Consider the following 14,989-nt stretch of genomic DNA (forward strand, 5'->3'; position numbering starts at 1 on the left):
TGCTGAAACTGCTGCTGTCCAAGAATCAGCACCTGCTGAAACTGTCACTACTGAACCAGAATTTGCTGAACCAGCAACACCTTTTGCATCAACTGAACAACACACTGCTGAAACAGAAACCAACACTGCTAAAGCTATCCAAACAACCACTGAAATGGCTGAATTCAACATGCAACCTACTGCACCTGTCCGAAGACCAGCTGAACTTGCTATTTTTGCTGAAATTAAACCAGAAAATCAAGCAATAAGGGTTCCAATTCAACGAGAAAGGACACTAAGGGAGTTGGCAGCCCCTATAGGTGACCAAACACCTCTTTGCATAACCTATCCACCTTTAACAGCCCCTTTTGAGTTGAAAACAGGTTTGATACATCTTTTATCTAAATTCAGAGGTTTGGAGAATGAAGATCCCCATAAACACTTGAAGGAATTTCACACAGTATGCTCAACTATGAGGCCGCAAGGCATATCTGAAAAACGTGTGAAATTAAGAGCATTCCCCTTCTCATTAGATGATTATGCCAAAGATTGGCTATTTTACTTACCACCCGGATCAATAACTTCATGGGCTGGTATGGTGAGAGCTTTTTCGAATAAATATTTTCCAACTTCTAAAGCCATAGGCATAAGAAGAGAGATAAGTGGTGTAACAGCCCGGAAACCGGACCGCTACCGGCGCTAGGATCCAGATCGGCTTAAGGCCGCCGGGACCCGTAGCAAGCTTGCTATACATTCTGTACATCTGGTATAATCCCATACATGATCAAACATAAACATAAAAACTTAACCTGAGCATGCTCTGAAACCACTCTGAAAGCGATACTTGCTCTGGCACTCTGTAACTGTAAACATAAAAAAACCCTTACTGGAGTCCTTATCAAATGCTCCAGTTGGGTTAACATATCATATGTTAAGCCTGGTTCATCACATCTCATCATAAAACATAAAAAAAACCATGTACATAGGGATTATCCATACACTAGGGCCAAGCACAATACTATAACTCTATATATTACATGTTATAACATGTCTTTACATAACATAACCTTACTTTACATCATGTCCACTACACTTCTATTACATAGCCATAACCATAGCCATAACTCTACTCTTGCTGACTCTGATCTTTCTCTGAGGCCCTGAAAACATGGGGTTAAGGGAATGGGGTGAGCTATAAAACCCAGTGAGCAGAACTATAAAAACATTAAAACATATGCCATCATGGAATGCATCACATCACAAATAAATCACATAAAGGATGGACTGACTCAAAACTCCCTCTACTCTGTGCCCGGCCCTCGAAGGAGCTCCTCAGGACTTCTGTTACATACATAGCTCTGTGCCCGGCCCTCAAGGGGCTCCTCAGGACTTCTGTTACATGCAATAAAAACTAGAGGGCTAATGAGTCGTCCTGTTGTCCATCCACATCCACAATAAACAATGCAATGCGTCATCTTCGTGGTTACTAATGCAATACAACCTACTATAGACATGGCATTCGTAATGCATGGAACATGCTAAAACATTCATTTATTTAAACCATAGTTCAGTTCCACTTACCTCTAGCAACTGCTGGGCTAACTCTGGACCAACTAACTCTGTGGGCCTCCTCGGTTCCTCGAGTCCAATCCTATAAAGGTGGACTCAAATGAGGTACCAAACCACTCTCACATAACTCTAAACATTTCCCCAAAAACCCCCTAAAACATCATAAACATGCATGGAAAAATGGGCAAAGGAAGGTTGGACAGGGCACCTTCGGCAGCACCTTCGACGGTCGAACACCCTCTCCAGATCCGAAAGTCAGGCACTTTCGGCGGCACCTTCGGCAGCCGAAAGTCTGCTCTAGATCCGAAACTCAACTTTCGGGGGCAAGGTTAGGCGGCCAAACCATGCATCCACAGGCAGGTTCGGCGGTCGAAACTACCTTCGGCGGCCGAACCTGAGTTCATCCAGAACTCAGCCCCTTATGCATACAAGCCTCCCCAAACCTTCCAAACACCCAAAACATGCATCCAACCTCTCCAAAACATGCATATGCCCTTAACCATGCATATAGGGGCTTACAAACTAGTCTAAACCCCTACCAACAACCACATATACACATATATGCACAAAGGGTACATAAACCCTATCATGCACAACCATGCAACTCATGCATACTTAACCCTTTTCCCTTCATAAAACTCATTTAAAACATCATAAAAGCTAAGGATCTACACTTACCTCTTGAAGAACGAGAGGAGAGGCGATCCAAACTTAGAGATATGGAGAATCCAAGCTCCAAAAGTCTCCAAGCTCTAAAACCTTGCTCCAAGCTCAAAACTCTTCAAAACAAGGATAAAACTCATGAAAACTTTAGAGATTTGAAGAAAAAGCATGAAAACAACCAAAGGAGAGCATGAACTCACCTTAGCCCAAGAATGGAGAGAAAACTCCCCCATTTTCCGGACAAGGGGCCTTTTATAGGTGGCCTGGTCAACCATTTCCGGCGGCCAAACCTTGCTTCCACATCTCCACCACGTTCGACGGCCGAACATGGGGTTCGGGGGCAGCAAAACTAAGCCACTTTCGGCGGCCGAACCTGGCAAATGCCTCCTTGGTCTTTTCTTTCAAAACTCAATTTTCTCTTGCTCAAATCCCTCAAAACATGTAAAACCATTTTAGAAAACCTTTGTTTTACCCTTCTAGAAGGCTCCGACATCCGAAAAATTCTGGATTCCAACGGAAATCCAGCCGAAAATAGGGAATTCCGGTGCTAGGGTCTAGCCGGGTATTACAATCTCCCCCCCTTAAGAACATTCGTCCCCGAATGTTCCTCAACTAGGACATGCATCGCAAAGCATAACATAAACATAAACACATAACCTCAAACATAAAAGAGGCACGGTACTATTGGAGTATAAACTCTCGGTCTCCCAAGCACACTATACATACTGAGGTGATTCTAAGGGACCTCCACCATCGGAATTTCCTTGTTCCTCTACTCTGCGTGTCTATGATCTGCTCTAGCTACTCAACATAGGTGAGATCCCCTGAGATCCTCACCTCTGGTTCATAAAGAACCTCACTCAGATCCGACACGAACTCTCATAAAAGAAATCATGGAAAACTGGATGGATCTCCTCTATGAAGCAGGTAAATCTAACTGGTAGGATACATCCCCAATCCTTTGCAGGATTTCAAAGGGTCCGATATATCTTAAAGCTAGTTTACCCTTCTTCTCATAACGAATCACCCTCTCATAGGAGACACCTCCAGCAATACCTCAACCTCCTCCTGAACCTTAACAAGCTTCCGCTGCGCACTCTGTAAACTCTTCTCTCTTCTCACTGCTCAACTATACTATCTCTAACTCTCAACAGGTAGTACCCGGATTCAGATCTATCTAGGAAAACAACCAGCTCCTGCTAGCTGATCCAATAGATCATCAATCCTGAGTGGTAATACCTGTCATTGGTAGTGACCTTGTTCAACTGCTTACAGTCGCTACAAAGTCTCAAGGATCCATCCTTCTTTTCCCACAACAACACTGGAGCATTCCAGGGTGAGGTACTAGGTCGGATAAAACCCTTGTCTACCAAGTCTCGCCACTACTCTTACTACTATACCACTCTGCAGGTGCCATTCTGTAGGGAAGAATAGAAATGGTTTTGGGTCCAGACACCACTCCTATTCCAAACTCTATCTCCCTAACAGGTGGTAAACCTGACAGCTCGTCTGGGAAAAACATCTAAGAACCCTCTAGCTACGGGCTTGAGGCTGATTCCCTGACCTGACTGCTAAACTCTCCACAAGAGCTAGAAACCCTCTGACAACCTTTCCTGAGCAAACTATGAGCCTGTAGGGCTGACATCAAACCTCTAGGCACTCATACTCTGTCCCCTCCAAGGACTACCTCTGATCCATCCTGATCTCTTAACCTGACTACCTTGTCTCTGCAGACTCAGGTAGCACCATGAGTAGCTAGCCAATCCATCCCTAGAATGACATCAAATAGTCAAATCTAGAACCATAAGGTCGGCTGGAAGGCACCTACTCTCAACATACTCTGAACTATACTGGCAGACTGACTCTGCTACTAATGGATCACACTTGGGTCTACTGACCCAAAGAGGACACTCTAAGCCTAGAAGCTATCTACCCAACCTCTCTACGGCTCTCAAAGCAACAAGGAAAGAGAAACATCAGGGTCCAACAGAACAGCATACACATCCGAATATCCACAAGTGAATGTACCTGACGTCACCGTGTTCGATGTGTTAGCCTCCTGCTAAGTCAGAGTGAAGATCCGAGCTGAAGCTGACGGACCTTCCCTGCGGGAACTACGGAAGAAAAGGCTGACCCTCTCCTTTTACCTCCACCACTGCCCTGCGACATGGCTGGAGCTACTGGCTGAGCCACATTGCCTGAAGTCATCCGCTGGGACTGTGCCAACCAGGGCGTAGTAGGACACTCACATGCCATGTGCCCCTCCTGCTCGCATCTATAACATGCCGTAGTCCCATACCGACAGACTCCTTCATGTAGTCTCCACACCTCACGCATCCAGAACTATCTGAACCAGAGCTCAACCACCACCTAATCCCAGACCGGACGATAACCTCTCTTCAGCTTACTCTTACTTCTTCCTCGCGGCTCTGCCCCACTTTACACCTCTTGGGGGGATTGCACTCAGAGATGAGAGATCAACTCTCCCTGTACCTGAGGTTATGAAACCCAAGGCTAGAGCACCTTCTAGCAACTCTCTTATGCCCTTCTTTGGCACACTAACCTCTAGCTACTACTCTTCTCTGAACATCCATCTCTGCTATACTCTCACATCCTCTAACATCCTTCTAGGATCCAGTCTTCCTCTGACAGCATCAAAAGACCTCCTAGGGTCCCTTGATGTACCTTCTCCGCTGATGCTACATTACTGCGCTCTTGGCAGAATAGGGGAAAAAGTATCCATACCTTTCCTCTCAAGCAGAACTCCTGTCAATCCCGTAGATCAACGAGTACCTCGCATCCTGTCTGCTAGAAAAGAGCACACACACAGAAACCATAGCATCACATGGCCCATGCGGTTACACATGAACCCACATCAAACATAGCATATCATATAAACATAGCATCATATGGTCCATGTGGAAACACATGAACCCTATCATATACATAGCATATCAAGGATGAACTTGTCACCAAGAGCCCTCTACATATCCATATCATGTTCACTATGCCAGGGGCGATACAACCACACCTGATCTTCTCTTACTCTGTGCCAGGGGCGATTAGGCCACACCTGGTCTTTCCATCTCTTATCATAACATAACATGTCATACTGAGGGCTAGAGGATCATCCAATATCCATCCAGAACATCATCATACAAGACAGGACTCCACATCCTATCCTAGTGGACATAATCTTTCCTATTGTGCTTGCCCTACAATAACCTCTATGAGCCCAAAACACTCTATAGGTCCGATCATATGAATCTAGGCCTCTGATACCAATCTGTAACAGCTCAAAAACCGGACCGCTACCGGCGCTAGGATCCAGATCGGCTTAAGACTGTCGGGACCCGTAGCAAGCCTGCTATACACTATGTACATCTGGTATAATCCCATACATGATCAAACATAAACATAAAAACTATAAACTTTTCTCTATATACCAGGCTTAACCTGAGCATGCTCTGAAACTACTCTGAAAGCAATACCTGCTCTGGTATCACTCTGTAACTGTAAACATAAAAAAACCCTTACTGGAGTCCTCATCAAATGCTCCAGTTGGGTTAACATATCATATGTTAAGCCTGGTTCATCACATCTCATCATAAAACATAAAAAAAACCATGTACATAGGGATTATCCATACACTAGGGCCAAGCACAATACTATAACTCTATATATTACATGTTATAACATGTCTTTACATAACATAACCTTACTTTACATCATGTCCACTACACTTCTATTACATAGCCATAACCATAGCCATAACTCTACTCTTGTTGACTCTGATCTTTCTCTGAGGCCCTGAAAACATGGGGTTAAGGGAATGGGGTGAGCTATAAAACCCAGTGAGCAGAACTATAAAAACATTAAAACATATGCCATCATAGAATGCATCACATCACAAATAAATCACATAAAGGATGGACTGACTCAAAACTCCCTCTACTCTGTGCCCGGCCCTCGAAGGAGCTCCTCAGGACTTCTGTTACATACATAGCTCTGTGCCCGGCCCTCAAGGGGCTCTTCAGGACTTCTATTACATGCAATAAAAACTAGAGGGCTAATGAGTCGTCCTGTTGTCCATCTACATCCATAATAAACAATGCAATGTGTCATCTTCATGGTCACTAATGCAATACAACCTACTATAGACATGGCATTCATGATGCATGGAACATGCTAAAACATTCATTTATTTAAACCATAGTTCAGTTCCACTCACCTCTAGCAACTGCTGGGCTAACTCTGGACCAGCTAACTCTGTGGGCCTCCTCGGTTCCTCGGGTCCAATCCTACAAAGGTGGACTCAAATGAGGTACCAAACCACTCTAACATAACTCTAAACATTTCCCCAAAAACCCCCTAAAACATCATAAACATGCATGGAAAAAGGGCAAAGGAAGGCTGGACAGGGCACCTTTGGCAGCACCTTCGGCGGCCAAACACCCTCTCCAGATCCGAAAGTCAGGCACTTTCGGCGGCACCTTCGGCGGCCGAAAGTCTGCCGCAGATCCGAAACTCAACTTTCGGGGGTAAGGTTAGGCGGCCAAACCATGCATCCACAGGCAAGTTCAACGGCCGAAACTACCTTCGGCGACCGAACCTGAGTTCATCAAGAACTTAGCCCCTTATGCATACAAGCCTCCCCAAACCTTCCAAATACCCAAAACATGCATCCAACCTCTCCAAAACATGCATATGCCCTTAACCATGCATATAGGGGCTTACAAACTAGTCTAAACCCCTACCAACAACCACATATGCACATATATGCACAAAGGGTACATAAACCCTATCATGCACAACCATGCAACTCATGCATACTTAACCCTTTTCCCTTCATAAAACTCATTTAAAACATCATAAAAGCTAAGGATCTACACTTACCTCTTGAAGAACGAGAGGAGAGGCGATCCAAACTTAGAGATATGGAGAATCCAAGCTCTAAAAGTCTCCAAGCTCCAAAACCTTGCTCCAAGCTCAAAACTCTTCAAAACAAGGATAAAACTCATGAAAACTTGAGAGATTTGAAGAAAAAGCATGAAAACAACCAAAGGAGAGCATGAACTCACCTTAGCCCAAGAATAGAGAGAAAACTCCCCCATTTTCCGGACAAGGGGTCTTTTATAGGTGGCCTGGTCAACCATTTCCAGCGGCCAAACCTTGCTTCCACATCTCCACCACATTCGGCGGCCGAACATGGGGTTCGGGGGCAGCAAAACTAAGCGACTTTCGGCGGCCAAACTTCACTTTCGGCGGTCGAACTTGGCAAATGCCTCCTTGGTCTTTTCTTTCAAAACTCAATTTTCTCTTGCTTAATTCCCTCAAAACATGTAAAACCATTTTAGAAAACCTTTGTTTTACCCTTCTAGAAGGCTCCGACATCCAAAAAATTCTGGATTCCAACGGAAATCCCACCGAAAAAAGGGAATTCCGGTGCCAGGGTCTAGCCGGGTATTACAAGTGGCATTAAGCGAAAAGAAACTGAAGAGTTGTATGAGTATTGGGAAAGAATTAAGAGATTGTGCACAAGTTGCCCTCAATATGACATCTCAGACAAATCACTCATAGAATACTCTTATGGAGGTTTTCTGCCTTCAGAAAGAAAATTCATTGATGTAGCATGTGGAGGTTCAATTGAAGATAAAACATCTCAAGCAATTAGAGAGTTAATTTCAACAATGGCAGCCGCGTCCAAGCAATATGGAGAGGAAAGGCAGCTGCCAAGGAGAGTGATAGAACATATTTTAGTCCATTTTATTATAATGTTATTGATGTTAATTTACATTATTTCTGCTTAATTTTGTGATTTTAATGTTATTCTGCAGAAAATGGTGTGAAGAGACAATTTGGTGAAAATACCCCTAAAAATGCCTAAATTGGAGCAAAGGAGAGCAAGCATGCCAAGTGCAACTTGAAAGGAGCCAAATAAGGAAAGTAATTTGAAATTCAAATTTCAAATCCTTAAGAGAATTCAAAATTTAAAATCAAGATTCAGCTCATTAAGGAAAGTGCTAAATAAGGAAAGTGCCAAATAAGGAAAGTGCAATCAAAAGGGCAGTTTGAAATTCAAGATCTTCAAGAATCCTTTTCCTTATTCAAGAAGCCAAATTTTCAAGATGCACATTTAGATTTTGAAATTCAAATTCATCTTGTCAAAGAAGCCAAAGAAGTCACACATGCCACACATGCCTTGCACATTCAAAATTTGAAATTCAAAAGAGAGGCTCCACCTCATTAATGTGCAAAATATGGGCAGCACTTGGGCAGCCCTTGGGCAGCACGTGGGCAGCAGCTTGGACAGCCACTAGGGCATCACAAGAACCTTATAAATTCATGTCCAAGGCTGCTGCACAGCCCCTTGAGCAATTCCACTCCCATTCGGCCAAGAAGCGCAGCCGCACCAAGCTCCATCTCCACCATTCAGTTCATCTTCTTTCTTTTTCCTTTTTGTTTTTTAGTTTTTATTTCAGCCATGAGAGGCTGAAACCTTTTAATTCTAGTTGAAGATTGGTTGAAACTAAGGTAGTTTTATGGATTGTGAGATCTGAACATAAACTATTTGTCTTTGATTTGTTCAATATTCATGCAATTTGGTGCTTGAATCTATTATTACTTTGTTGTTTTGATCAAATTGGCCACTTGATTCTTGATTGCAAGATAATTGATTATTATTTTGGATAATTTTTAGTCCGTAATTACTGGAATTATTCAAACATAAGAACACTTAGTGTAACAACTAAGGAATTGTGTGATCTAGCAACATCTCATGCGTTTGAGTAGCTAGGATTGGATCTCTCTATTTCTTCATGCAATTGACAATTGTTTTGATGCCTAAGGCCCAAGGACGTTCTTTGGCAATTTGTTAATTAGTAATTAATTAGAGGACGTTCCCTAATTGATTTAATCATGAGGAGAGACATAGTGGTGAGAAGCGTCTTCCATCTCCATAACTAATCTATTGAATCAATCAAGAGAACATAAGTCTCAATGATCAATCGAAACAACCGAAGTGGATCCATCTCTTCAACTAGACCTTTCTCATATTAGATTTCTCTTTTATTTAATTACTTGCTCATTTAATTGCTTTCAGTAGTTTGCTAATCAAATCAATCTCAAAACCCCCCTTTTTTTACTTTTGTTGCATTTTACTTTTGTTCCGCTTTCAGTTACTTGCTTTCAGTTTCTCATTCAGTTAATTCTCTTGATCTTGTTGAGAAAAATAGATAAGTTTTCAATTCTCTGTGGATTCGATCCTTTACCACCATCTGCAGTAGTAATATTATTGATAACCGGAAAGGTTATTTTTGACCGGCTTCGACAACCGTGAGTCAGAGAGTTAATGAGGTGAGTACATCTTCTCTTACTTCTCAAATTTCTAAACTAACCTCTACAGTGAGAAGTCTTGTTATAGACCAAGCCCAACAAGCTCAACAACTTCAACAAATTAGGCCATGTGGGATATGTGCAAGTATGGGACACCCACCTGATCAGTGTCCTACACTACAAGAGGATGACCAACAAGTAAATACAATTGGAGGATTCAATGGTCAGCCAAGACATGATCCATACTCTAACACCTACAATCCAGGTTGGAGAGAGCATCCAAACTTCAGCTATGCTAGGGCTAACAACTACCAAAATTATCAAAGAAATCCAGCCCAAGCAGCACCTCAGAAGTCCAACATGCACCTTGAAGAGATGATGAAATCATTGGCAAGCACTGAACAAAGTCTTCAACAACAAATGGGTCAAATAGCCACCTCCATGAGCAAGCTTGAATCTCAAGGGAAATTACCTTCCCAAACAGAGATTAATCCCAAGCAAAATGCAAGTGCCATCATGTTGAGAAGTGGGAAAGAACTTCAAAATGTTAGGGCTGATGAAAGAGGTTCACAATTGCAAGAACAAGTTGCTGAAGAAAATCTGCTAGAAAGTAAACCAGGAAATCTGTTTGCCCAACCAGCCGGGCAAACAGGCAGACAGAGTACACAGCATGTAATATCCGGCTAGACCCCGGCATCGGAATTCCTACCTTCCGGCAGAATCTCCGTTGGAATCCGGAATTTCTCAGATGTCGGAGCCTTCTAGAAGGGTAAAATAAAGGTTTTCTAAAATGTTTTTATATGTTTTATGGTTTTAATGAAGAAAGAAAATTGAGTTTTGGAAGAAAAGACCAAGGAGGGAAAAACCCAGGTTCGACCACTGAACATGGGGAGCTTGCGGAAGCTCTTTTGGCCCCCGAAGGTGGTCTGGCCAGCCACCTATAAAAGGCCCCCTGTCCGAAAATGGGCGAGTTTTCTCTCTCCATTTTCGGGTAAGGTGAGTCTCCGCCACCCCCTTGATGATCTTGTGTTTTCTCCTCAAATCCTTCAAGTTTTTTATGAGTTTTTACCATGTTTTGAAGATTTTAAGCTTAGATCAAAGTTTTGAAGCTTGGAGACCCCTGGAGCTCGATTTCTCCCAATCTCCAAGTTTGCATCACCTCTCCTCTCGATCTTCAAGAGGTAAGCGTAGATCCTCACCTTTTTTTATGTTTTAAGTAAGTTTTGAGGGGTTTTAAGGGTGTTTAATGCATGTTTAGAGTAGATCTAAATGTTAGGGTTTATGTTAGTTTAATGATAAATGTGATGTTATGTTGATATTTGTTGGGGTTTAGGCTAGTTTTATGCCCCCATATGCTTGAATAAGTGTTTATGCATGTTTTAGAATAGATGGATGTGTGTTGGGAAGTTGGGATGGCTGAATGTGGGATGGCAGAATCGGGTTCTGCCACCTAGGAGGATCTAGGTTCGGCCGCCGAAGCAAGGTTCGGCTGCCGAACCTGCCAGAGGTGGCAATTTTGGCCGCCTAAGCTTGCCCCTGAAAGTTTGGACTTTCGGCTCTGGAGGGGAGTTTCGGCCGCCGAACCTGCCCCTGAAAGTGCTTGACTTTCAGATCTGCAGGGACCTTCGACCGTCGAACCTGCCGCCGAAAGTCCCCTGTCCAACCTTCCTTTGTTAGTTTTCTATGCATGTTTTGATGATGTTTTAGGGGGTTTTTGGGGAGTTGTTTAGAGTCATGTTAGAGTTTGTTTGGTCCCTCATTTGAGTCCACCTGTGTAGGATCGGACCCGAGGAACCGAGGAGGCCGGCAGAGTTAGCTATTTCAGAGTCAGTCCAGCGTCAGCCAGAGGTGAGTAGAACTGAACCTATGTTTTAAAGTAAATGAAATTTTTAGCACGTTCATGCATCACGAATGCCATGATATGTACTAGGTTGTTTTGCATTAGAATTCACGAATATGATGGATTGCATAATATGATGTTGATGTGGATGGATATTGGATGACCCACTAGCCTTCGATATGATATGTTATGATACGGTATGAAAGTCCAGTGAGGCCCATTCTACGCCCCTGGCACGATGTGAGAGAAAGACCAGTGAGGCTCATTCTATGCCCCTGGCACATTGGATATGTTATGTTACGTCATGTTTAAGAGAAAGTCCAGTAAGGCCCATTCTACGCCTCTGGCACAGTTGGATAAGTAGAGGGTTATTGGTGACAAGTCCATCCTTGATGTGAATTGTTTGTGATGTGATGCATTTTATGAAAGCATATGTTATTAAAATTGTTTTACCGTTCTGCTCACTGGACTTTAGTAGCTCACCCCTTTCCCCTAACTCCCAGGTTGCAGGGTCAGAGATAGCATAAGAAGTCAGCAAGGGTAAAGGCGTTGTATATGTAATAGATTAGTAGTGGACATGAAATGACATCTGATGTAATGTAAAGTAATATAATAAGGATTAGTATTGTGCTTGGCCTTCATGTTTATTATAAATCCCTGTTGTACATGATCTTTATGGAAATATTTTAATGATGTTTTATGTTGAACCAGGCTTGACATATGAGATGTTGACCCAACTGGAGCATTTGATGAGGGCTCCAGTAAGGGGTTTTATGTATACTGTTATGATGCATGCACAGGTCAAGCTTGGTATATGAAAAGTTTAAAATTTTTATGAAAATGTATGATCATGTATGGGATTTTATCAGATGTACAGGATGTATGTTAGGCTTTCTACGGGTTTCGGCGACCTTAAGTCGATCTGAATCCTATCGCCGGTAGCGGTCCGATTTCTGGATCGTTACACAGCAGGACAAAAACTATTTGTCCAAACAGTCAGACAAGGCATAAAACTGTTTGCCCAAACAGACTGGACAGACAGATTCAACATATAACTAGAATCCAGATCAGCAAGCAACATTCAAGATTCCACCTCCCTTTCCAAAAAGGTTTGTAAAATCACAAAAAGCAAAAGAAGAAAAAGAAATTCTTGATACCTTTAGGAAAGTGGAAAGTAACATACCTTTGCTAGATGCTGTAAAGCAAATACCAAGGTATGCAAAGTTCTTGAAAGAATTGTGCACAAATCGAAGAAAACTTGCTGAGAAAGAAAAGGTAAGTGTGGGGGAGGTTGTTACAGCTGTCATAAAGAGGAAACTTTTAGCCAAATGCAAAGACAAAGGGATGTTTGCTGTCTCTTGCAAAATTGGCAACGTGGGCATCAAAAAGGCCATGTGTGACCTAGGTGCGTCAATTAATATTATACCTCTTTCTATTTATAACTCTTTGAATGTAGGTACACTTAAGGACACTAGAGTGGTCATACAATTGGCTGACAAATCCGTGGTATATCCAAAAGGCATTCTAGAAGATGTTCTAGTCCAAGTGGACCAACTTGTCTTTCCAGTAGATTTCTATGTGATTAATATGGAGGAAGATAATAACAACACTACCTCAGACATCTTACTTGAATGACCCTTCTTGAGCATAGCCAAGACTAAGATAGATGTGCATGATGGCACATTGACCATGGAATTCGAAGGGAAAGTAATAAAATTTAATATTTATGATGCAATGAAATACCCCAATGATATGCCCCCTGTTTATTGTTTAGATATCATTGATTGTTTGAGCCAAGAAATTTTTAAAATGAATCAAAATGATATACTAAACGATGAGTTTTGCAGGGAAGCCAGCCAAGAAGGTGAAGGAAACCAAAGGGAGCCAAAGAGGATAGAAATAGTTTGCCCAAACAGAAAGTAGAGAAAAAACAGGCAAACTGCTGTTTGCCCAAATAGGTCCAGCACCCAACGCAGATAGACTGTGGTCTGTCCAAAACACTTCAGCAAATAGAATGCAGTTTGCCCAAACTAGTTGAGCAGATAGCCCAGACAAAATGCCATTTGCCTGAACAAGCAGCAGATCAAGGGGGAGATTGGACATGTTGCTTGTTGGGGATTAGGCTAGTTTTTATATCCCTTATGCATGTTGAATGGGTATGAATGCTTTTGAGTTGTTAGGTGTGAGGATCGGAGAGTTGGGTGGCTGTGTGCATAGGGCAGAATCGGATTTTGCCTTGCTAGAGAACCCAGATTCGGCCGCCGAAGCAAGATTCGGCCACTGAAGCTGCTTGTTGAGGCAGCCTTTTGGCCGCTTAACCTGCCCCTGAAAACATAGACTTTCAGATCTGTGAAGGGGTTTAGGCAGCCGAACCTGCCCCCAAAGGTTGCTGACTTTCGGATCCATGTGGAGTATAGGCCGCCGAACCCGCCCCCAAAAGTCCTTGACTTTCGGATCTGTGAAGGACCTTCGGCTGCCAAACCTGCTGTGACTCGCAGTTGTCGAAGCCGGTCAAAAATAACATTTTCAGTTATCAACAACATTACTACTATAGATAGTGGTGAAAGGATTGAATCCATAGGGAATTGAAAACTTACCTATCTTTCTTATCACAACCAAGAGAATTAACTGAAAGCAAAATAAAAATAAAGTGCAAGTAAAGTAAAAAAGGGGGGTTTTAGATTGATTCAATTAACTGAAAGCAATAAAAGAAAGTGAATAATAAAAATAAAGAGAAATCAATAATGAGAAAGATCTAGTTGAAGAATTGGATCCACTTTGGTTATTGGGGTTGATCATGGAAACTTATGTTCTTTTGATTGATTCAATAGATTAGTTATGGAGATGGAAAACACTTCTCACCACCATGTATCTCCTTAATCATAAATTAATTAGGGAACGTCCTCTAACCAATTACTAATCAACAAGTTGCCAAGGAACGTCCTTGGGCCTTAGGCATCAAAACAACTGTCAACTGCATTAAGAGATAGAGACATCCAATCCTAGCTATCCAAACACATGGAGATGTTGCTAGATCATACAACTCCCTTAGTTTTTACACCAAGTGTTCTTATGTTTGAACAATCCAAGCGATTACGAACTCAAAATTATTCAAACTAATAATATATTACCTTGCAATCAAGAATCAAGTGGCCACATTGATCAAAATAACAAAGCAATAATGGAATCAAGCATGAAATTGTATGAATATTGAATAACCAAAAGAAAAACAATGTATGTTCAGATCTCACAATCCATAAAACAACCCAAGTTTCATCTAATCTTCAACTAGAATAAAAGGTTTCAGCCACTTATGGCTGAAACAAAACCAAAAATAAAGAAGAAAAGTAGAAGAAGAGATGGTGCCACTTGCAATCCCGTAGGTGTGCCCAAGGGAGAGTAGAAAAAGCATGGAGAGGCTCTTTATGTGTCTTTTTATAGTTGAAAGTGTTCCCTAGGTCCTTACTTGCTGCCCAAGTTGTGTCTGAAAAGGAAGGAGACGCGCGGCAAGGCTTTCAGAAGGAAGGAGGCGCACGGCATGTCTTTAGAATAGGTGTGGCGCGCGGCTAGGGTTTGCAGAAGAGAAGAGGTGCTGTCCAAACG

This window comes from Manihot esculenta, chromosome 8 (genome assembly GCF_001659605.2).
Source record: "Manihot esculenta cultivar AM560-2 chromosome 8, M.esculenta_v8, whole genome shotgun sequence".
Classification (NCBI taxonomy): Eukaryota; Viridiplantae; Streptophyta; class Magnoliopsida; order Malpighiales; family Euphorbiaceae; genus Manihot; species Manihot esculenta.